At 44.4% G+C, this 21444-nt stretch overlaps 1 protein-coding gene across 3 annotated transcripts in view; it reads right to left on the bottom strand.

Annotated features, from left to right (window-relative positions):
• The window catches only part of Glce (glucuronic acid epimerase), a 77687-nt gene extending 58602 nt beyond the window's left edge, over nt 1-19085 (bottom strand). For all 3 annotated transcript variants that reach the window (XM_045160392.1, XM_004666742.2, XM_045160394.1), the window contains exon 1: nt 18910-19085. The gene's annotated coding sequence lies outside the window, so the exon portion shown is untranslated. The remainder of the gene's footprint in view (nt 1-18909) is intronic.
• Nucleotides 19086-21444: the final 2359 nt, after the last annotated feature.

Raw genomic sequence — 21444 nt, 5'->3', positions numbered from 1 at the left:
CAGCAGAAACATGATTAATGATTTATTCTCTACCCACAGGATGGATGTTTTAGAATCTTTGAACTATCCAACAGAGACCAAACACTACCACAAGGACTAGAGGGAGATGTGAACAAAGACCAGCCCAGGTGAAACTCCTGCCATATCACTGCTAGAGCTCGCCCTACATCTCTATCTGAACCAACGGCCATCTTGAATGAAGACAGTAAGAATGAGTTATTTTTGCCTTCTCCCTTAAGACATTAGCTCAGGTCCAGACAAACAAAATGAACCCATGACTCATTTCATCTGGGTTTCTACCAGGTCAACTTTAATATTCTGAGAGGGTCCTTTATCACTCCAACTTTCTGAATACCCTAAAGCAATCCAAAAGCTTGCCACGAGCCAAAGACCTCAAAAAATCCATATCAAGTGACACTGAAAGCCTGGTTCTTAATGCCACCAAAGCCCAAATGTGTGTCACGTATCTATAGGAAGACATAGTAGAAATCTGGATTCACTTCTGAAGCTTACATAAATTTCCTTCTAATTTGGGATTTTCAAACTGCAGATACAGCTGCATATCTGCTGGGCCATGGCCTGTGCCACAAGAATATGGCTTGGGGGGGGGGGCTCCCCTTACATTAAATCACGAGTAGGTACAGCTTGAGTATACAAGGCTCTGGACTTATCAAACAGTATTTGCTTCCAAAGATGATTGACTCTTTTCTTTCTTCTATTTCCCAGCTAATACTGATAGACTGATGGCTGTACACCATACTTTATTGTAGTTTGTTAAAAAACACACACACACACACACACACAGACACAAGGCTCAGCTGGGCCATGCCTACAATCCCAGCATTTGGGAAGCCGAATCAGTACCGATCTTAACTTTGAGGTCAGCTTGGAATAAGTGGTGAATTCCAGTCAAGCCAGGGACATGTGAGACTACAGGAAAAAGTGAAGGGGGCTGGAGGGATGGCTTAGCAGTTAAGACACTTGCCTGTAAAGCCAGAGGGCTCAGGTTTGGTTACCCAAGATCCCCCAAGCCCTGGTGCACCCATTCTCTCTGTCTCGTTCTCTCTCTTTCATTCTGTCTCTGTCTCTCTCCCAAGTAAATAAATAAAAATAAAGAAGGCCCCCTTTAGAAAAAAAAAAGTGAAGGGTCGAGCTGGGCCTGGTGGCATACACCTTTAATCTCAGCACTAGGGAGACACAGGTAGGAGGATCAGCGTGAGTTTGAGGCCACCCTGAAACTACATGGTGAATTCCAGGTCAGCCTGGGTTAGAGTGAGACCCTACCTCGAAAAACCAAAAAATAAATAAATAAAAATAAATAAATTAAAAATTAAAAGTTAAAAAAAAAGTGAAGGGCTAGGTATGGTGGCACATGCCTTTAATCCCAGCACTTGGGAGGCAGAGGTAGGAGGATCACCTTGAGTTCGAGGCCAGCCTGAGATCACATAGTGAATTCCAGGTCAGCCTGGGCCAGAGCGAGACCCTACCTTGAAAAGCAAAACAAACCAAACAAACAAACAAAAAAAGTGAAGGGGAAGGAGTGAGAGACAGGAGAAAAGAAAATATCAGTTAACTTGAAGACAGAATAAGACTATCCAAGAAAGGAAATAGAGAGTGGGAAAATAAACTTCTCCCTAAATGAACAGTCTCAAGAGCCTGAGGGCTGTATCAGTCTAATACACGTATAATGGACACCTGAAAACAAAGAGAATGAGGCAATATGAGAAAAATAATGACTGGGAAACTTTCAATTTCAAAGACTAGAAACCCACCTTTAAGAAGTATAAGGACAGGACCCTCATAATAGGAGGAAAGATGATATCAAAATAAAAAAGAGACTAATGGAGAGGGAGAAGACATGATGGAGAGTGAATCTGTGAAGGGGACAGTGGGAGAGGGAAGGGATTTATGGTTTACTGTCTGTAATTATAGAAATTGTCAATAAAAAAGTTAAAAAGAAAAAAAAAAAGTGCAAGGAAAACCACTAAAAACAAACACACATCTTCACACAGGAGGCAGAGACAAACTGCAGAAAAAAGTGATCAAATCTTGAGCTGAGTCGGGGGGTTAAAGGCACATTAAGGCTGGAGAGAGGGCTCCATGGTTAAAGGCACATACTTGCAAACGTGATGGCCTGAGTTCGATTCCCTAGTATTCACATAAAGCCAGCGGCACAAAGTGGTACGTGAGTTGGGAGTTTGTTTGCAGTGGCAAAGAGGCCCTGGTGTACCCCACACACACACACACACAACACCCCACCGCTCTTCCTGCCTTTCAAATAAATAATTTTTTAATTAAAACAAAAAGGGGCTAGAGGGATGGCTTAGCGGTTAAGGTGCTTGCCTGCAAAGCCAAAGGACCCAGGCTCAATTCCCCAGGACCCACATAAACCAGATGTACAGGTTGCACATGTTTCTAGAGTTCGTTTGCAGCGGCTGGAGGTGCTGGCATGCCCATTCTCTCTCTCCCTCCCCCGCCCCGACTCTCTCTCTCTCTCTCTCAAATAAATTTTAAAAAGAGAGAGAGAGAAAAAAGTCCATCATGGCAGATGGCAGCACATATTATACAAAAAGGTTGATGCAGCCAGGCATGGTGGTACTCGGGAGGCAGAGGTAGGAGGATCGCCATGAGCTCGAGGCCATCCTGAGACTACATAGTGAATCCCAGGTCAGCCTGGGCTACAGTGAGACCCTACCTCGAAAAAAAAAAAAAAGTACATGTTATCTATTCAAGAAGCATATGCACCTTGGCTGGCCAAAAGTACTAAGATATTAAAGTGGTGTGTGTGTATATATATGTATGTATGTATGTATGTAGAGAGAGAGGGAGGGGGGGAATGAATATGAGTGTGCCAGGGTGTCTAGCCACTGCAAATGAACTCCAGATGCATGTGCCACCATGTGCATCTGGCTTACCTGGATATTGAGGAATCAAACCTGGGTCCTTAGGCTTTGCAGGTAAGCACCTTAACCACTAAGCCATCTCTCCAGTCCTAAAGCTATATTTAATGAATATTAACCCAACACATGAATAAAGTCATTTTCAAAGTCGAATTTCATACTGTCATTTAATTTTCATTTAGATCCAAATATGAGGTCAAAGTTTCAGAAACAAATTATGTTTTCTTTTTTAGTACTAAAATCCAAGCTATTCATATTTCACTGTGAAACTCCAGGGTTCTTAGAATAATGTTCCAAGAAGGACAAAGTACAAAGTGCATAGCAAAAAAACAGTCAATAAGTGACATAAACAGTTGCATCTGGGATGGAGAGATGGCTTAGTGATTAAGGCATTTGCCTACAAAAGCCAAAGGACCCAGGCTCGATTCTCCAGGACCCACGTAAGCCAGATGCACAGAGTGGCCCATGTGTCAGTTCCTTTGCAGGGGCTGGAGGCCCTGGTGTGCTCATTCTATCTGCCTCTTTCTATCTTAAACAAACAATGTATCCATCACACCCTGTAAACCACATAAAACACTGTAACTTACAATATACTCTATTGACTTCTTCCCAAACTGCTTTAAGAAAAAATAGGGCAAAATTTTGACATTGAAAACCACCAACAACAAGAAGCCAGTGGGGCTGGAGAGATGGCTTAGCGGTTAAGCGCTTGCCTGTGAAGCCTAAGGATCCCGGTTCGAGGCTCGGTTCCCCAGGTCCCACATTAGCCAGGTGCACAAGGGGGCACACGCGTCTGGAGTTCGTTTGGAAGCCCTGGCGCACCCATTCTCTCTCTCTCCCTCTATCTGTCTTTCTCTCTGTGTCTGTCGCTCTCAAATAAATAAATAATTAATTAAAAAAAAAAGAAGAAGAAGCCAGTGTAGTGGCGCACTCCTTTAATCCCAGCACTCAGGAGGCAGAGGTAGGAGGATCACCATGAGTTCAAGGCCACCCTGAGACTACATAGTGAATTCCAGGTCAGCCTGAGCTACAGTGAGACCCTACCTCGAAAACCAAAAAATAAAAATAAAAATAACCACCCCTGGGAGCTATTAAAGGTACTTGCTTGCAATGCCTACCAATCTGGGTTCAATTTCCCAGCACGCATGTAAAGCCAGATGCAAATGCACACATGCAAGTGAGTAAATAAAATAAAATTCTGAGAGCATTTGTATAATAGTTCCTAGGCTTAAACTAGTCAGAATCAAATAGCTGTTCTACGTTTTACTTTTATTTTTTACTTATAATAGGCCTTAGACATTCAAAATCCTAGATCAATTACTTATTTTTTCTTATTTTATTTATTTATTTATTTATTTATTTATTTATTTATTTATTTATTTGACAGAGGAAGGGGGAAGGAGGGAGGGAGGGAGGGAGGGAGGGAGGGAGGGAGGGAGGGAGGGAGGGAAGTGTGAGAGAGAAAGAGAGAGAGAGAATGGGCATGCCAGGGCCTCCAGCCACTGCAAATGAACTCCAGACGTGTGCGCCACCTTGTGCATCTGGCTTACGTGGGTCCTGGGGAACTGAACCTGGGTCCTTTGGCTTTGCAGGCAAACGCCTTCCCTCCAGCTCCAATTACTTATTATTATTATTTTTTTTGGAACCAGTATCTCCAGGTTATTGAAGTTTTTCTCCTGTAACTGCTTGTCCTTTAATTAGTGTAAAAAACTGATTTAAAATTGCATATTGCTCCGTATTTTTCAAATTTCTTCACAATGGCTTATTTAATTCCAGTGAAAACACTTGGTAATCATGTAGCCCCTTCTCTCCGGCTTAGAGAGAAAGAACGGAAGGTCTGGAAGCTGAAGTGAGTTGTCCAGGATCACACATGAGTGCAGCAGGAGAGCTAGAATTAATTAGGGCCTCAATCATAACCCAGCTCACCCTCACCACAGTGCCACAGGCCACATTTGACACAGGGAAGAGATAGAGATCAAATCACTAAAGCTTCTATGTAAATGGTAGCTAAGTCAATTATCTGGAGGTGAAAGAGGTTACAGAATATTGGTTACAAGGAGGTACAAATTCAAATCTGCAAATTATCCCCTATCTTTTCACTACCCCAGCATGTTGTCTTTTTTCTTTTTCTTTTTTTTTTTCAGAAAGGAATAAGAATTGTATTGCTTTACATAACAGAACTCTGTGAATGTGGCAATTAAACCATAAAATATGAGAAAGCAGATCCAGCTCATTATGAAAACACAACAACAATAATGGATTCGAAAGCTCAGAGCTCTGGAATGCAACTAAGGTGGCCTGTGGTAGACACTGTGGGGGTCACCTTAAACATCAGGTCCCTAGCTGACTGACAACTTGAAGAACTGACTTTTTCCACTCAGAGATGGGCCTGTCCTCACTGCTGGAAACCAAGGCAGCATTGAAGAGGAATCTGCCAACGAAATAAGAGAGATGTGCTGGTGGCTTCTGAGACTAAGTTTGTCCTTTCTTTTTGAAGGAAGCCTTCTTGTTTCAGAGCATCTGGTTCCTTTGTCACCACCGTGCACCAGCCAAGTGCGCTGGAACAACGGGAGGAACGCAATCTTTGGGTGTCTTCACTGCAACACTGACTACCTAATCGGGAAGCCTGCCTTTCCTCCACTTCCAGCTGTGCTAAAATGACCCACTTCCTTACTGGGTGAGGCTGCCTGAATGGGGAAACAGTCTTAACTGAAACGTAACAGCTGAGGAACTACATAAAATTTGACTACGAAGCAAAATGCCCTCTTGGATGCTGAAGAAATGTTAGGAGCGCTGCTGTTCATTTAGTAAGTCAAGTGGTGCAGTCACAAAGGCAGGTGAAACAGATGACAGAACACTTTGGAAAAGAAATTAAACAAGTCTATGGTGCACGTGTAAATGACATTCTTCTCTGCTTTGAATATTGCTGAAGGACCTGGAGGGAGGCGGGGACGGGTCACTACTCTGTGCTGCAGGCCCAGAGCTACAAGTGAACTGAGGAAGCAGATGGGAAACTGCCAGAGTCAGCTAAGTCCTGGGGAAACTAAGCCATGCTCTGCTAATCCTGGTCTTCTGCATTCTGAACTATAGAGAATGCTTGTGTTTAAATGATACTTCACACAGGACGGGAAAGGCCCTAAATTCCAAACTGAATGGTAGTTTTTTTTGTTTTTGTTTTTGGTTTTTTTTTTCTATTCTCCACCACCCACTATGATCCTATGCCTCTGAGCAGAGCTGCTCTCTCTCTCCCTTGGGTCTCTCTCACCACCACTTTCTCCACAGCTTCCTCATGGGCTGTGCTCACCCTCTCAATTCCTCTTCCCAGCCCTGGACGCAGGCTAGGTGTCCCTGTTCCTTCATCTGCTGTTCCCACTCTTCTCTGCAAACATCCAACGCGGAGTCTACTGTGAGCAGACTGTAACCACTCACTTCCTCTCCTTGCTGCCAAACTGTGCATTTCATTTGGTGAACATTTAACTGCTCATTCACTACACCACTTCCATTGTTACCACTGCCGTAAAGCTTAGAAATCTCAACATTAAATAATCCTCCTCAACCCTTCACTAGATCCCTGACAGTCTCTGGAAAGTGCACCTACCCCAATCTTAGTCACGTACTTCATGGCCAAGCCTCAGACTATCTTAATTTTAGTAAATGCAACCCTTTCAAATACCATTTATAATCACCCTTTAATATCTCAGCTCCAAATGTCATCCAACCAAAACATCTACAGTTCATTAACCCTTTTTATTTATTCATTTTTTTTTTTTTTTGAGGTAGGGTCTCACTCTAGCCCAGGCTAACCTGGAATTCAATATAGAGTCTCAGAGTATCCTCGAACTCATAGAATCCTCCTTCCTCTGCCTCTCAAGTGCTGGGATTAAAGGTGTGCGCCACGACACCTGGCCTCCATTAAATTTAAATTAAATTTTGTATTTATTTACTCATTTTGGTTCACAAATGCTCTCGTTATGTAATCCAGGCTGACCTTAAACCTGCCATCCTCTTGCCCCAGTGTCCTGGGTGCTGTACCGTAGGTGTATACCACCAGACCTCACAGTCCATGGAGAGCACTTCTGCACTTGCGTTTTCCTGTCCTCCTTAAGCCTCACCTCACCAAGTTTGGCGTTATTCAATCACCTCCTCACTCATCTGCCTAGCACAAGGCCCCAAGTATTAGTCTTCCTTTACACTCTGTGAGTCTTGCGTGGCTAAAATTGGTATCCACCCAATTTTATGCCTATTCCATTTTGGTACTTACACAGCTCGACGTGACTACCCTGTGCATCTGACTTACGTGGGTACTGGGAATTAAATGTGACTTAGGCTTCCGTAGGCAAGGGCCGTAACCGCTAAGCCATCTCTCAGCCCTGTAATGTCTTCCTGACACTCCAGACAGACCCCCAGATGAAAAAAACAACAAAACCCTATAATGGAAGCCATTAGCTTCGCTGACTGAAGAAGGCAGAAAGATTTTTGATATGGGCCCATGCAGCCCCAGGGGAAAGCCAGTGAAAACGTGGATGACAATACTGCTTGATGTGATATCTACACACTGGATATGACACAGACCTTATGTGGAGAACAGAGAAAATGAAACTAATTGTATCAGACTTGAACTGCAAAAGTTTGATGTTTGCTTAACGGTTGTTGAGTTTGCATTGCTCCAGTTTCTCCTTGTTATGTCTTATAGCAGTTGGAAATGTTTACTACGTCTTTTTAGGCAGAAAGTATATAATTTGTTTTGATTTTACAGGACTCACAACTAAGAAACAATCCTAAATCTTAAATGAGACTTGGGACTTAAGAACTATCTTAAGTTGGTAAAGGCTATGGGGACCTTTGAAATTAGACTGAATACAATCTATAATGTGATATAGTTATGAATCTATTGGTGCAGATTGTGGTAGTTTGAATGGATGTCCCTCAATAGATTCAGGAGTTTTATTCAAGCCTGAAATTTGGCGTCACTGTGGGAGGATCCTGGGGTCCAGCTCTGAATTCCAGCCTAAGGTCCGCAGAGTGCTGGAGCTCTGCCTGGGTTCCTGGTGGGGGCTTGCTCATGGCGCGGGTGGCATTCTCCCTGCATGGACCTGTGCAAGGGGGCCAGTTGCTTCTGCCATTATGGAAGTTCCCCTGGATCTGTGAGCTTCAAATAAATAAACCCCATTCCTCCTATGACTGCATCTGGTTTGGAGGTTCATCCCAGCAATGTGAAGCTGACTGTAACATCACCCATTGCTCAACCAAATGTCCATGTATTTCATGAACACCTTAAAATGTATTTTATTTTGTTCACTAAGCTGTGTACATTCGTATGGAAAAGTAAAAGTATTCCTGCTGGCAGAGTGCATTTACTATAATAAACCTCCAGGGGTTGCTTAGCATGTTGAAAGAAATTTCATTAGAAAAAAGCTTTTGTAAATCATCTGCCACTTTTGAGGGCTAGTGATAAAGTGTCATATGCATAGAAAAAAATAAAAATTTGAGGACGGGGGTATTAAGAATGTAGGGTGAACCTGGCCTGGTGGCCTACAAGCTGTAATCCCAGCTTCTCAGGAGACTGAGGCAGAAGGATCACAAGTTTTAGGGGCTACTCGAGCTACAGAACAAGTTCAAGGCCAATCTTCGTAAGACCCTGCCTCAAGAAAAGAAAAAAACAAGAGGCTTGGGGGGGGGGGGAGATACAGTGCAGTGTAGAATCCTTGCTTACTTGTGTGCGAGACCCCTAGGTTTAAAAAGTCTAAGTAATGTAAAACAAGAGTGTAAGGATGATGAAAATTTTTTCTTATTTTAAAATTTTTAATGAATATATTACTATTATTTGAAAATCACTGAATATGGACAAAAATAAAGTTACACAGGTGATAAAAGTAGAAATTAACCATATAGAAGTGCTACAAAAGGCTTTTTGTTGTTTTTACTTTTCAAGGTAGGGTCTCACTCTAGCCCAGACTGACCTAAAATTCACTATGTAGTCTAGGGCTGGCCTCGAACTCACAGAGATGCCTCCCAAGTGCTGGGATAAAGGCGTGCACCACCACACCCAGTCTGCACAGGCTTTTCTAATACTTTTTTTTTTAACTTTTTCTTACAGAGAGAGAAATGGTGTGCCGGGGCCTTAGCCACTGCAAATGGATTCCAGATATGTGTACCACCTTGTGCGCACGTGCCACCTGTGTGCACGCACCACCTTGTGCAGCTGGCTCACGTGGGTTCTGGGGAGTCGAACCTGGGTCCTTAGGCTTCAAAGGCAAGCGCCTTAACTGCTAAGCCATCTCTCCAACACATAACGCTGCTGTTTTGATAGTAGCTGAAATTCAATAGCCAACTCTGTTTCACTTCTTCACTTTGTTTGTTTACTTACTATTTGCAGGGCTATAATCCCTAGCCTGTACATTTAAATTTCATTGAAATATGTTTTTAAGCCCCAGTTTAGGAGACCTGAAATAAACCCTGTTATTAAAAAAAAAACTTTGGGCCAGAGAGATGGCTTAGCAGTTAAGGCACTTGCCTATGAAGCCTAAGGACCCAGATTTGATTCCTCAATACCCATGTAAGCCAGATACACAAGGTGGTGCATGTGTTTGGAGTTCAGTAGCATGCCCATTCTCTCTCCTTTTCTCTCTCTCTCTCTCTCTCTCTCTCTCTCAAATAAGTAAATATTTAAACAAAATGTTGCACATTGTAAAGTGATTAGTAAACAATTCACAACAGTATACAGCATACATTGTATACAATATAGTACTACTAGAAGATATGCTGAGCCAGACTTCAAGGCCACCCTGAGACTACATAGTGAATTCCAGGTCAGCCTGGGCTTGAGGGACACTCTACCTGGGGGGTTGGGGGAGAGATTACACTGTTAGCAAAGTATGAACAATATCAATGATGGGCAAAGGAGCCTCTAAAAAACATCTAAAGGAAAGCTGGGTATGGTGGCACATGCCTTTAATCCCAGCACTAAGAAGGCAGAGGTAGGAGGATCACTGTGAGTTCAAGACCACCCTGAGACTACATAGTGAATTCCAGGTCAGCCTGGGCTAGAACAAGACCCCCTTGAAAAACTAAAAAGATCAAAAGGAGGGGGAAAAAAGGAAGATCTAAAGGAAAGTTACAAAGATTAGCTCTTAAAATAGTGTTAAAGAAAAGGAGTAAATTTAGGATTAAAAGTGTCTGAAGGAGCCAGACATGGTGGTGCACACCTTTAATCCCAGCACTTGGGAGGCAGAGGTAGGAGGATCGCTGTGAGTTCAAGACCACCCTGAGACTACACAGTGAGTTCCAGGTCAGCCTGGGCTAGAGTGAGACCCTACCTCAAAAACCCAAAAAGATGAAATAAAATAAAATTTTAAAAGGTATCTGAAGGTAATGAAAGCCAATTTAAAGCCAGTGGCTTATTCAAGGGGTGCTGAATAAAATAGCATATTATTTCATTTTGGATTTATTTATTTACTTCTTTTTTTTTCCAGATAGAATATCCCTATATATCTCTGGCTGGCCTGGTTCTCACTCTGTAGCCTAGGTTGACCTAGAACTGGTGGCAATAATCCCACCTCAGGGATTATAGGGGTGTGCCATCATGCCTGTTTTCATTTTGAATTTAACAACTGAATTTTTAAAAATTAAAATCACATTGGGCTGGAGAGATGGCTTAGCGGTTAAGCGCTGGCCTGTGAAGCCTAAGGACCCTGGTTCAAGGCTCGGTTCCCCAGGTCCCACGTTAGCCAGATGCACAAGGGGGCGCACGCGTCTGGAGTTCGTTTGCAGAGGCTGGAAGCCCTGGCACGCCCATTCTCTCTCTCTCCCTCTATCTGTCTTTCTCTCTGTGTCTGTTGCTCTCAAATAAATAAATAAATTAATTAAAAAACAAAAAAAATTAAAATCACTGGTTTCAGCTTTTGACACATATGATTTTGTATACATGAAAAACAGACAAGCATGCATTTGAATTTAACAATACTTATGCATCACATTCAAAAGTTTGTGGCATTTCTTAAGACAAATCTGACTTCTTTCAGAATTGTAAAGAACCTGGTATCCAACCAGTATACTGAGCTATGACCTAGATACGTGCTGCGGCCAGAGTACTTCTGATCTTCCCTCTACCTTACCTACCCTGTCCTGTAAGGAAGTCAAGATCTGTCCCTGTTCATGGTGAACTCATGCTAAATCTTTTTTTTTTTTTTTTTTTTTGGTTTTTCAAGGTAGGGTCTTACCCCAGCCCAGGCTGACCTGGACTTCACTATGGAGTCTCAGGGTGGCCTTGAACTTACGGCAATCTTCCTACCTCTGCCTCCCAAGAGCTGGGATTAAAGGCGTGCGCCACCACGCCCGGCTTTCATGCTAAATCTTTTTAAAAGTAGTTTATGTATTTCTTTATTTGCAAGCAGAGACGAGAGAAAAACAGAGAGAGAGAATGAATCAATCAATCAATCAATCAATGAAGATGGGCATGTCAGGACCTCTAGCTGTTGCAAGTGAATTCTAGATGCATGTGCCACTTTGTGCATCTGGCTTTACATGGGTCATGGGGAATCAAACCCAGGTCATTAGGCTTTACAGGCAAGTGACTTAACCAACGGGTCATCTCTCTAGTTCTCATGCTGAATCTTGATCAAATATTACCAACCATTACGAGGTGTAAATTTTTCAGCAGCTCCACGGCTTTATAACTTAACCTTGAATAGGACACATGTATTACAGCAAATAGGATCCCTTCTATTACCCCTTACTGGTCCTGGATCACACAATGAGCTAGTCTTCAGGAAATAACAGTCATCCTCAAACCTTACTGTTGGAAATTGGCGCCTTAAAAATTTATCCCTGCCAGGCGTGGTGGTGCACACCTTTAATCCCAGCACTCGGGAGGCAGAGGTAGGAGGCCTGCTGTGAGTTCAAGGCCACCCTGAGACTACATAGTGACTTCCAGGTCAGCCTGAGCTACAGTGAGACCCCTACCTCGAAAAAAAAAAATCCCTAAAGCTTTTCCCCAAACCATAAAAGTCTGCAAAATCCAGTGAAAGCCTCTCTGACTCTTAGTGCTCAAACCAAACCACTTATTCAGCAACGGCATTCAAGTCAAGACTAAAAAGATCTCTGATGTATGATACAAATTACCATGTCATTACTAGCATGAAAATCTTTTTTAAATGTATATTTAAAATTTTGTTTATATCAAGGCTGATTAGTTTTTTAATGGGGTAAATAAGAGTTTAGAAAAATGATGAATTTTATTTGCAACTTTTCAGGCTTAAGCTAAGAAGCCTGTATTAACTAACAAAGTCATAAAAATTCTGCTAAGACTCTAACTGCCAAGCCAAAAACCAAACAAACAAAAAAGAAAACACTAAAATACCCAAGACTTCAGTATGTTTCCCCTAAATGTTCTCCTAAATACTTCAAAATGGCTTTTGTACTTTAAAGAGGTTCTTTTGGGTTCAAATATGTAATTTACAAAAACCTGACTTTCCCTTTTAAAACAGTACTACAGGATCAGTACTAGAAACAAAAGTGCTGTTGTCAAAGAATTGATCCAATAATAAAGAGAGCTAAGGCCACTTGTCTTAAGCAAGATTACAGCCAAATGCTGCCAGGCCCTGCTTTTCTCCCTTCTGGGCCAGTAGCCAGATACTAATCATTTTTAGACCTTTTTAATTTTTACTGCACAATATAGGACATGATACCACATCTAAGCCAGACAATATTTTAATGAATTCTCTCTACAATTTATCTTATGTTCTGGTACATACACACAAACTAGTTATACATATATGTGTATACACATATGTACACTTGCACACACATACAAAGTTAGCTTGGGGAAGGGGAAATCTGTACTGAACTGTACTGAACAGCTATAACCTTTTTGCCCAATCACTTTCCCTGAACAATACAGTATACTTATGTACAACCACTATGATTTAAAGTATGAGAGATTGTATATGTTAAATGCAAATATTATTCCATCAGCTGGTTTTTAGCAGACAATAATTAAAAGCAAGATAATGTTGATTGTTTTGAAATTTAAAGGCTATGTATGTAAACCAACTACTAAGCCAATAGAAAAGCCCACAAACATTGGCAACTATCATTTCCCAAGTAAACAGCAGCCAAGGAAGATATCTACTAATCACTAATGCCCAAGGCTGGAAATTCCTAATTTGGTTAATACCTCACTTGACAATTTTATAGCTGAGAATTAGCGGGTACCTCAAGATCCTACAGACTTTCCTGCAAGTGTAACAGTGTAACAAACAATTCTCATGGAGGTATGAGACTCACTTTTAGCATGAGGCTAAGAACCACAGTTCTAATATCAGTTTGTGGTTATTGGAGTAAAAGAACAATTAGAGAAAAGGGTTAGTTTTAAGGAAATAGGACAATCCTGAGATTTGACTTTAATTTATCTTGGACATTATAAATACAGCAAGTTTGGTACCGAGACATGAAGCATGCAGAGAGATCCAACTATGTATAAACAGCAAGAGGGATTTAAAAAACAATGATGGTCTGGAGGGGTGGCTTAGTGGTTAAGGTGCTAGCCTACAAAGCCAAAGGAGCCAGGTACAATTCCCCAGGACTGACGTGAGCCAAAAGCACAAGGTGGTGCATGCATCTGGAGTTCCTGTGCAGCAGCTGGAGGCCCTGACCCACCCATATTCTCTGTCTTTCTCTCCCTCTCTCTTCCTCCCTCCTTGTTTCTCTCTAATAAATAAATAAATAAATAAAAATAAAATATAAAGCCGGGTGTGGAGGCACACGCCTTTAATCCCAGCACTTGGGAGGCAGAGACAGGAGGAGTTTGAGGCCACCCTGAAACTGCATAGTTAATTCCAGGTTAGTCTGGGCCAAAATAACAAATAGTCTGCCCTTGTGTGGTGGTTTGATTCTGGTGTCCATAAACTTAGGTGTTCTGAACGGTAGATTCCCAGTTGATGGAGATTTGGGAATTAACACCTCTTGGAGGCAGGGTGTTATTGGGGGCAGGTTTATGGGTGTTATAGCCAGCTCCCCCTTGCTAGCGTTTGGCACTCTTCTGTTCCTGTTGTCCACCTTAAGTGGGCCAGGGGGTAATGTCCACCTTCTGCTCATGCCATCGTTTTCCCCTGCCATCGAGTAGCTTCCCCTCGAGCCTGTAAGCCAAAATAAACCTCGTTTTCCCACAAGCTGTTCTTGGTTGGGTGATTTCTACCAGCAATGCGAACCTGACTGCAACACCTTGAATCCTGAAAAAAGACAGAATTACATTAAACTAATCAACTTAAGAGAAAGAATGGACAAGATTAACTGAGTGAATAAACCAGTATGGTGGGAAGAGAGAGAGCCAGATGACACAGGGACCTAAAAAGCACAGTGTGAAGTTATCTGCTGGAAAACCCCAGCAGCTGTTACGGCAAGGCAAGGGAAGGAACGGCCTGTAAGCAGTGAGGAGCGCGGGCTGAAGGCTGGCTCGGCAGCAGCATGGCTCACTCGGCGAGCCGCTCTCTCATTAGGGCAACCAAGTGGAGCTTGAGATACACAGCTAGGGAAACAGGGACGGAAAAAGGCTGGATGATGAAAGGGCTTGTAATGAGGGTAAGGACTAAACCCTGCAGGGAAGGAACAATGGGTTTTAAGCAAGAAGCAATGAAGAGATTTGCATTTTAGAAGAACTACCTTGAGGTAGATAAGGATTGTGGTTGTTCCCTGGTAATCACAAGAGATCTCATACTACATCCAGAGTTAAAGATGTTACACAGCTAGTGATGGCTCAGCGTTCAGGGGGCAGCCGGGAAAGATGGCTTAGTGGTTAAGGTGTTTGCCTGCAAAGCCCAAGGATCCAGGTTTGATTCCCCAGGACCCATCATGTAAAGATGTACAAGGTGACACATGCATCTAGAGTTTGATTCCAGCAGATGGAGGCCTTGGTGTGGGCCCCCTCCCCTGGGTCTCTCTTTCTCTTTCAAATAAATAAAACTATTTTGCCGGGTATGGTGTGGCATGCCTTTAATTCCAGCACTTGGGAAACAGAGGTAAGAGGATTCCGGTGTGTTCTAGGCCAGCAGAAGACTACATAGTAAATTCCAGGTCAGCATGGGCTAGAGCAAGACCCTAACTCAGAAAAAAAAAAAAAAAAATTAAAAGATGTAAGTAAAATTCCTACATAGATATTCTATGACAGTCAGAGATCAGAAATAAAAGTGCTTTAACAGGCAAAGCTACAGCATCCAAAAGAAACCATTTATTTCATGAATGCATATTCTAAAATTAATATTTCCATCCACCTTTAAAGAGCTAGCTTCTAGTTATATCCTGAGAACAAGCCACAAATGGTCTCGCCCTCCTTTTTGTGTTTGTAACACACCACACACATACCACACACACACACAAAACAGGCCCTGAGAAGCCAAGGATTTATCAAAGGTCACACTATCAGCAGCACAATGAAGATAAGAATTCATGTCTTATAATTTCCCTTCTAGAAAGTGCTTTCGTATATCACATTTATGATTCTAGGATTTTGAATGATAATTCAAAAGCCACTTTGGTGCTGTCATTTCCAGCAGTGTAATAATGAAAGTATAAAACTATTTTTATGGTTCATATGCCTCACAAGAAAAACATATCTATTAAATGTACATATGTTTGACCAAAAATAAAAATCTTTCTGAAGTTATGCCACAGTAAGAACACAAAACATATCCTGTCTTCATGATTAAATATCCAGTAGTTTAAACATGTTTTAATACTTCACTGGATCCACATCTTTTATTATTTTAATATGCTCCCTACCTCATTTTGCCTTCTCCCTCCCCACCCTGTAATTTTTAGGTACTTGAAATACCCTTCATCTTCACTAGTACAAACAGATGGAAATTGCAACCTTGACCAAAGCCTATAAATATTGTATTTCCCAATGCTTTCTTTTTTGCACTTAAGCAAAGTCTGCTCACTGAAACGGATTCAAGGAATACAGTTATGAAACTAGACAGCTACCATGCCTCAGAAACTCCCTGAAGAAGCCTCACTCTTACAGATTAGCCGGAACTAAAGGTAGGCAAGGATGACGTTGAACTTGGGATCCTCTTGCTGCCACCTCTTGCTGAGATCCCAGGAATGTGTTACCTCTAGGCAAGCACTCTACTAATTGTATTTCCACCCTGTATCCTTAGATGTTTTTATGCTCACCAAACAAAAGCGTTCTCCAAAAAAAAAAAATAGCCTGGAAAGATGGCTTAGCGGTTAAGCGCTTGCCTGTGAAGCCTAAGGACTCCGTTTTGAGGCTCGGTTCCCCAGGTCCCACATTAGCCAGATGCACAAGGGGGCGCACGTGTCTGGAGTTCGTTTGCAGTGGCTGGAGGCCCTGGCGTGCCCACTCTCTCTCCCTCTCTCTATCTGCCTCTTTCTCTGTCACTCTCAAATAAATAAATAAATAAAAATAAAAACAACTACAACAACAAAGAAGCGTTCTCAAAGAGCCCACACATACTTATCATCCTAACTCTACTGATCACCATTTACTCATGATTCAGAAGGCAGAGGGCAATCTTACTCAGTTCCTTGTTACTACAACAGATGTCAATCATATCAGTATTCAGGGGTTCGTTTTAAAGAGCTAATTTCCCAGGTACCCAGTATCTTTCTTCCTTAGGACAATTTGTTTAATCAGTTTATCTACCTGTTGTCCTCTTGATGTAAGTTACATGACTACTTAATCACTGTACCTCTAATGTCTTACTTCCCGACAGGTCAGTCTATGCTTACTTAGAAAATATAAAAGCTCTTTTATTTTAAAAGTTTATGAAATCTTCTGGGTGTGGTGGCGCATGCCTTTAATACCAGCAGTTGGGAGGGAGAAGTAGGAGGATTGCTGTGAGTTCAAGGCCACCCTGAGACTCCATAGTGAATTCCAAGTCAGCCTGGAGCAGAATGAGACCCTACATCGAAAAGCCAAAAAAAAAAGTGTTTATGAAATCTGCTTTCTTTGTCATTTGTCTTTTTCTCAAAAACAGGGAAAAGGAATTTGAGGGGACTGTAATTTTAGCAAAATAGACAGTGAGCTGATCAGTCTTGATGACGATCAAAGGCAGTTAGGGATTTTGATTTGAACAACAATAATAATCTATCTTAGCCATGCCCCCCAAAGAATTAAATATACCTACACAGCATCCCCTTGCTTTTTAAAGTAACTGTAAAAATCCAAACATGAGTACCTTGATCCTAAAACTCAACAAAAAATGTTATTTTCTTTAATAATGTCAACTTTAAAAAAAAAATCAACTACTATACAAAAAAAAAGTCAATAAGCCAGGACAGGCAAAATTCTTTGGTTTGGCATACCCAAATATGTTTGCTTGTGGCAGATTTCAGGTTTAGTGAACTATTCCGAGTACAGGCCCCACCGTCTTCTCAGTTCTCTCCTTAGACTGGGTAGGCAGTCAGTCAGTCCACATTAGCAGCCCACCTGAGGAACTGGCAGGCAAACGCAGACAATCTGACTTACACACATTTTTGAAACCACTCACACGCACATACATAGAAGTCATTTCATTTAAACTGCCACCTAAGCCTAGGTGAGCCGCCGAGAACTGCCTAAGATCCAAAACTAATGACAGCTTTACCATAAAACCGAGAAGGTTGAACATGCTACTTTTACAGGCAGCTTTGAGACTTCCGAGGCTCTCTCTTTTTTTTTTTTTTTTTTTAATTATCCCTCTCCACAAATGCTGTCCAAAGGACAGAGAAGCCAGAATACACACTCCCCGGCACCACCCTGATTGCCCAATATTCAGGCGAGAATTCAGGACAGGTTTCCCAACAATGCGGGATCAGCAAAGCAAACCACGTACAAGAGGCTTCCCGACCTGGCAGCGGCTGGGGGGCGCTGAGTCCTCCTCTCTCAACCCGGGGGCAACTCCCTACCTAATGAACACGCACCAAACACATACCTGGCCCACCTCGGGTGCAGCGCTTCGCTACTCGGGAGTTCCCAGAGCTCCTCCGGCGACACGAGCGCGCCCCCACAGGGATCCCGGGGCAGAGAGAGACAACTGCGGAACAAACCCCACTATTCCTCCAACTAGCCCCCGGCACCGATCCACCCTCCAAACTGAGCATCTAGGGAGGAAGGGAAGACCACGCCAAGGATCCTGAGCAGTTGACTGAGGGTGGTGCCTTGAAAGCCCACGAGTTCCCTCCTGCCCCCACCCCCAGGAGACCCAGCCCCCGCGGAGCCGCGCCCACTCGGCCACATCACCCCAAGGGGATCGCTAACTCACTCGGTCGCCCCGCAAAAGACAGGGGAGCCCACATGCCCAGTTACCGCCCCCCTCTGGGCAAAGCAGAAAACCCCAATAGAAGACAGACCGCTGGCCTGGGCTGGGCACCCTCCAGCTCCCACCAACACCCACCCAAAAAGGATTCCCGACCCCCCCCATCAAGAAAGAGAACATTTTCCCTTTCAACCCCGAGGCACCCCCTAAAACAGACCCCTCTCCCCGACTCTCAAGCTTTGTCCCAGGAATGCCAAACGGACCCCGCCCCGCGCCCAGGACTCCCGAGACCCCCAACGATGCGCTCCCGGGACCCCTGCCCTAGGATCTTGCTAAACTGCATCCTGCGCCATCGACCCCCGCCCCAAGAGCTCAGGACCAGGGGTTGGTCCGGCGCCCGCTACCTACCTCCATATGGAACATCAGGACTCTTGGCAGATCTCACCCGACACCCCCTTCAAAGCCCCGGACCCTCTTTGCCGCCCCCTCCCAAAGCCAAGAGCGCCCCCAGGACCCTGGGGACCCCGCCCCGTCCCCGGATCGTGCCCTCCCCTCCGCACGGCACCGCTACGGCCGCCCGCCCCCGGGTCCTCCTCCCCGGCAGCCGCGTCTCCTTCGCCCCGTCAAGCACTCCCGGAGCCCCGCGCCCACGGGGCCAGCACGGGGAGCCGCCCCCCCCCGGTCCGCAGCCCGCCCGCCCGCCTGCCTCGGCGGCTCCGGGTGCGCCCACCACTCCTCGAGCCGCGCTTCCTCACCTGAGCAGCGTCGAAGGGCAAGCGGAGCCCCGGGAGCCCTGAGGAAAAGAAGGAAGCGGCGGCGCAGGCCTGACGGGCTGCGGCTCCAAGCCTCGCGGTGAAGGAAGCGCTTGTGCCAGGAGAGCCCTCCTGTCCGCTCCGCTCGGCTCCGCTCAGCTCCGCGCGCTGCCGGAGCACCACAGCCGCCACCGCCGTGCCCGCCGCTCTTCCCGCGAGATCCTAGACACGGCGGAGGGACGGGGCCACGGAGGAGGAGGGGGAGGAGACTCCTTGACTGACGGCCTCTAAAACCTATCGGCGGAGGCGACGGGGGCGGAGACCACCGTGGGAGGCGGAGACTCCTCGAGTGACAGTCCTTGAAGCCTATCGTGGGCGGGGCCACGGCGAGGGGCGGGATCAAGGCGGGAGGGGGGCGGAGGCTTCTTGAGTGACAGCCCTGAAAGCCTATCGGCGGCGGTGCGGGACTCCCTCCTGTGACCAATTATAAAAGAGGAAAGGTGACTCGCCCCGCCCTTCATCAATGAGCCGCGGGCAAAGGTAGTACTGACCTGAAGTAAGTCAGGGGCCATGGACTTCTGCTGTGTGGTAACTGTGTGGATGATCTGGGTGGGGTAGATTTTTTTGGGTTTTTTTTTGTCCTACTCGGCTGCCGTAGTCTAGGGAAGGAGCTGAATTTACTGTGGTGTAAACTGAGGTGCTCTTACCTTTGTTTGCAGCGTGATCTGAAGTGAGTGAACGAGAAGTTCCCATGTCCCAAGGCGGACCTTATACCGCTCCGGTTTACTGCCGCCGACCCTCTCTTTTAATGCACTTTTCCCCATCTCGGCCTCCCCTCCCTTAACACTAAACACAGGGAGACATTGTCAAAGATGCTCATGTTTTCCAAGCTCCAGCCCAGGACATCTGCTGTGACAAAGGACCCCTCTGATTCATTCGTGCATTTATTTCTACTTTTAAAAAGTCTTCCAGAAGAGTAAAGACGAAATCTCACTTGAGTCACTAACAACAGATTCCAAAATCCAAACATGAAAAGTCGTGTCTTTGTAGACCCTAGGGCCCAGGAGTGTCTGGCCCTTGCGAAACGAATGAACGAAGACCGTGAAACTTACATGTATGAAAGCTGGACCCGGCCCAGAAAATTGGGTTTGCCTAGCCTGTCCTCTTACTGACAGCCAATCCCTTCACAGTCAGGCCGTTCTCTCATTATCATGCCTGTCCTGTAACCTTCATTCATCTTCCCCTTTTCCTCCCTCGCCCACAGCAAAAAGTGCCCTTTCTCCTCATCAAGGTTAACCCTGGCACCTGTGCACTGGATCTCAGCCAGACCCAGAATTTGTTCAATCAGCTTTCCCCCCCCCCATTATCGATTTCTGACTCCTCGTTCCCACAAACACAGTCTCTGTTACCCTTTGAGGAGAAAACACCCACCTTGCCTCTTCTTCCACCCACTCAAGCTGCCATTTCCTTCTGAGAATCCAACTTCTTGAGAAACATTAAAATCTATTTGCCCTCTCCATTTTCTCATCTCTGATTCCCCCCCCCCCCACACACACACTGTAGTGTTGCTTTCTGCTCACACAATCTGCTACTCTCTCGCTGGTTTCAAAAGACCTCTTTCCTAATGGACAGATCGTCTATCCCAGGATGCTTTTCCCAATGACCTCTCCACAGCCTATTGACTATGCAGAGAGAGTGCGCCTTCCTTTAGCACCTGCCATATACTCTGTTCAGATTCTCTAAGTACTCCACATTTTTAAAGACTCCTTTCCTACTTTGAAAATGGTTGCATACTGATGTCTCCTTATCTTATAGCCACACCTTGTGCGTAATAAGAAAAATGTCCACACACCATTGCACACTTTTGAGTGCCGCAAATTGGCTCAGACAAAAGCTGTTGGAAGAGTCCAAAGGGAAGAGATGTGACGCCGAGGCTGAGCTGGATGGTGAAAACACTAAGTTGGCCCATATAAATGCAGGGCAGAAATGGAAGGCTTTCAGAGAAAAATAATGTGCACGTGAACCTGAGCACAGAGAAAAGCATATGAGCTGAGCCTGACTGAAAATTGGCCAGTTTGGTTGACAGATTCCCACAAAAGACTTGTGGGAGGCATGATGAAAATGTGAGCCAAATAGTAAATGACCTTAAATACCAATCATAACATTTGTAGGACCCGTGAGGAAACTAAGCATGGAAACCGTCCTAATAAATGTATGTAGTTGAAATAAATAATAAAATAAAATAAGACTGGAGAGATGGCTTAGCAGTTAAAGTGTTTGCCTGCAAAGCCAAAGGACCCAGGTTCAATTCCCTAGGACCCACGTAAGCCAGACGCGCAAGGTAGCACACACATCTGGAGTTTGTTTGCAGTGGCTGGATGCCTTGGCATGCCCATTCTCTGTGTGTGTGTGTACCTGCCTCTCTCTCTCTCTTTCTCTCTCAAATAAATAAAGGTAAAATATTTTTTAAACATAGTAGCCAGAAAAAAAGTCAAAAATAGGAGCTGGGTGTGGTGGCACACGTCTTTAGTTCCAGCA

This window comes from Jaculus jaculus, chromosome 10 (genome assembly GCF_020740685.1).
Source record: "Jaculus jaculus isolate mJacJac1 chromosome 10, mJacJac1.mat.Y.cur, whole genome shotgun sequence".
Classification (NCBI taxonomy): Eukaryota; Metazoa; Chordata; class Mammalia; order Rodentia; family Dipodidae; genus Jaculus; species Jaculus jaculus.
Note: the sequence above shows the minus strand (reverse complement) of the source record. Positions and strands in the feature narration are given on the sequence as shown.